The sequence below is a fragment of the Silene latifolia genome, chromosome X (assembly GCF_048544455.1).
Source record: "Silene latifolia isolate original U9 population chromosome X, ASM4854445v1, whole genome shotgun sequence".
Taxonomy (NCBI): domain Eukaryota; kingdom Viridiplantae; phylum Streptophyta; class Magnoliopsida; order Caryophyllales; family Caryophyllaceae; genus Silene; species Silene latifolia.
In genome coordinates, this window is record NC_133537.1 from 244,999,898 (window position 1) to 245,003,790 (window position 3,893).

A 3,893-nucleotide genomic window follows, 5' to 3' on the forward strand; every position below is an offset into this window, starting at 1 on the left:
GTCGTCATACCTCGATGGACAAGCTATCACTCTCCTCTTTAGAGAAGATAACATCAAGCACCTCGACTATGAGGACATTATGAACATCGCCCTGAAGGACAATCAATTTGACCCAGCCGCCTTGATCTCCGACACTGACCCGGAGAAAGCTACACAGGGCTGGAGGAAAACCGTCAAGTGGACCGATCGCCAAGGTCGTATTCTCAAGATCACAACTAAAGAAGGCCCTATGTTCAAGGAGGAAGTGAAGAAGAATCTGAGTCTGAGTCGGAGTCAGAGTCTGTCATAGCTCCTAACACTCCTGATGTCCCAGTCAAGGTCCCTTTCCTGCTATTTTATCACAAGGTCGTGGCTGATTCAGAGGCTGAGTCTACAAAGGTCACCCCCACTCCCATGAAAGGTGACAACCTGGAGCCTGTTCCAGGGGCCACCTCCTCTGCTGTGTCACCTCTAACTGAACATGAGATGTTTGTCCTCTCCGAGCTTTTCGCTCGTGTCAACTTAATGAACGCTAAGTTTGCTTATGACTCGTCTCAATTTAACTGCAATGCAATTCTGAATGACTATGAGGAATTTGACTTGAGTGACTTCCCACCTCACCTAGCCAAAGAACTTGACAAACGGGAAACCAGAACCCCCATTATTGAGGAGACCGAACCTATTAACGTAGGGACCGACAACACACCTCAAGAAATTAGGATAAGGACAACCGTGGACCCCTCGAAAAGAAAACAGTTCATTGACCTCCTCCAGGAATATAAAGACGTGTTCGTCTGGTCCTACAGAGACATGCCTGGGATTGATAGAGAAATTGTAGAGCACCGGATACCCATTAAGCCCGGAGCTAAACCTGTGAAGCAGAAGTTACGCCGGATGCGTCCTGAATGGGCCTTGAAAATCAAGGAAGAAGTGGATAAACATGATGTGATCAATATTTGAGCATATTTAGTCCACGAATTAGCCTCGTTCCTTTGCTTTTTAGTGAATATTTGGGTCATTTACTATCTTTAGTCCTTTGTTTTGCATATTCTTTGAGGTTTTGTTTCCTTGGTAGGAGAGGAGTGCAAACCTTGCATTTCCATGGCAAAATAGAGCTAAATTGATCGTATCTAATGACCAAGCATCAAAGAGAAGACAAGAATAGAAGGCCTTTGTACATAATGTAGTAGATGGGCAACGATGAAGAAGATCCTTGCATCCCCGACAAAATCCCGGAGGATTGTTGGGAGAAGAGAAGAAGAAAAGAAGAAATGGAAGCTGACAAAGAATCCACTCATCCAACCACTCGGGACGCCCATCCAGAAGCTTCCCAGGACGCTCGTCCAAGATTCCCAGACGCCCGTCCAAAACTGCCAGAATCCGAGCGTCCAAGCTTGAAGGCCGGTTGTCCAGCCACCTGAGAATCCGCTCGTCCCGACCCTCGGACGCCCGGATTGTGTTACAGGACAACATGTCCTCTTCTTCCCTCCATTGAAGATGCGCATATTTTTGGAAGACTAGCAAAAACGAGACCCGCATCTTTTTCTGAGAGGAGCGATTCCTCAAGGACTTAATCGTCATTTAAGCCCTTAGTAACCCTAATTTGTGCACCTAATCCCCACTATAAATACCCCATTAGACTAATTAGGTTATCATGTTCTTCTTATCAATCTTTAGTGTAGTTTATATCATTCTAATCTCTTCTTAATCTTGTAATCAACTTCTAATCAAATATTAATACAAATCTCATTTCCTTAATTTCTCTTTTGTTCATCTTTTATTTTGGGTAATTGAAGATTATTTGGGTTTATTGGGAGATTGACAACCTTCCATCAATCATCAAATACTTCTTTTATTCTTTGCATTATTATTTTGGAATCATCATTAGGTATAACTCTCTTAATCCCTTTTTAATTATTGTTAATCATCTTCATTTATTCTTCATGTTTTGCTTTGTTAATATGATTGACAACCTTGTTAACATGTTAAACTTGATAATGAGTGAGTAGTTTCCTTAACTAGGGTTAATGGGTAATTAGGGGAAACCAACATGGGGGATGATTCATGCTTAATTTAATATGTTTTCATAATTTATTTGCTTGCTTGTTGTGATCTCAACTTATGCACATGTTATGTTTGATGAAATGCGAGTCTATGAATCCTTGCATTTTTTACCCATCACTTACCTTTTCAATGAGACTTGTAAGACATAAACCAACTCGAGTCTCATTAGACCATGCATATAGTTGAGTAGGGAGGATTAAGTCGACTTGTAGATGTTGTACAATCTAATCGATTCGGCTCCGGTACCTAAACCATTCCTAGGATTGTAAGATATAAAACAACTTGATCCTATCACAACAATAATTGCTTGCTTATAATTTGAGAATATGTTTGTATGATCAATTCCCATGAATCCCCTATGACCCCATGACACCCTAGTGCTTTTAATCAATTGTTTACATCTCATTTTAGTCATCTTGCTTGTTTACTTTAATTGTTATTTAGTTTAGTGATCTTCTTCTCTCAACCCAAATTGTGACACCCCTAGACACCGCTACTTGCAATCGAAAATCCTACATCAATACCCGTCCCATGGGATCCGACCTTTACTTGCCTCTTTAATAATAGTAGAGTTGTTTGGGAAGTTATAAATATTGTTTTGGTCTAGGTGCTCCTAACGACAAGTAACCGAAATCTAAGCTCAAAAGGGACCGACCAAAAATTGCGCCGTTGCCGGGGACGGTGTTAACTTGATTTGATTTTCTTAGACTGTTATTAGTTGTGTCTTTCTTTGCCTTGGGGAAGTAAAACTCCCCAAGGTTTGTTCTAATTGTGTTCGAGTTGTTTGATATTTTGCATGTCTAGAAGATCACAAGGTAACTTATTACCCATTGATCACGAAATTGAAAGGACTTTGACAAACAATAGAAGACTTGCTAGAAATACTTTGAGAGGTATTGGTGAGGTTGTAGATATTCAACCAAATACTATTGAGTTCATCAACCCTTTTGTAAGAGAAGGTGAGGAGAACCCAACACAAAATCAATCACACAACAAACCCACAATGCCTAAGTTTTCATCACATTCCGTACCAACCGAGGAGAACCTACCCAATGGTACTCCCAGACCACAACACTTAACCGGAAATTTCATTGCAAAATCCGCATTTATCCAATTAGTCGAAAGAAGCCTATTTGGGGAATGCCTAGTGAAGACCCTCATTCCCATATGGAAACTTTTTGTGACTATTGTGATGCGATTTCACAAACCGGTGTAACTCAAGACCAAATTCGATGGGTCTTATTCCCTTTTTCTCGAATTGTCACCGCAAAACAATGGTTGAAAAGCCTTGATAAAGCTACTCTTGGAATTGAATCTTGGAAGAAGTTGGCTCTAGCTTTCGACAAAAAATTCTACCCTCCGTAAAAGACTAACATGCTAAGAGCTCAAATTACGGGTTTTAAGCAAAGGGATGAAGAATCTTTGTATGAAGCTTGGGAGCGATTAAAAGGAATTTGTCGCTCATGTCCTCATCATGGACTTAGCGAGTGGTTCTTGGTACAACAATTTTGGAATGGTCTTTATGAAGACTCAAGAAACATTCTCAACATGGGATCAAATGGTATTTTCACCGAAGTTGACGATAATCAAACTTGGAACAAGATTGAGAAAATGGTGGTCCATAATTCACAATATAGTAGACCTCGCAAGGCTACTAGAGGAGGAAAGCATGAAGTGGACTCTCTTACTCAATTGGATGCTCAACTTAGTGCTCATATTGATACCATCAACTTGAAGTTTGAGAAGGCTATGGCTAAACTTAAAGAAGCCTCAAAATCACCAAAGCATCATGTTAATGCCATGGTAGAATCTTCATCAATCCCAAGTGCGATATGTGAGAATTGTGGAAC

The 3,893-nt window shown here is 40.5% G+C and overlaps 1 non-coding gene across 1 annotated transcript; it reads right to left on the bottom strand.

The window, feature by feature from the left end:
* Positions 1–3,417: 3,417 nt before the first annotated feature.
* LOC141626092 (small nucleolar RNA R71) lies at positions 3,418–3,524 on the bottom strand. The gene has a single exon (XR_012535818.1). It is a non-coding gene; the product is annotated as a small nucleolar RNA R71 (small nucleolar RNA).
* Positions 3,525–3,893: the final 369 nt, after the last annotated feature.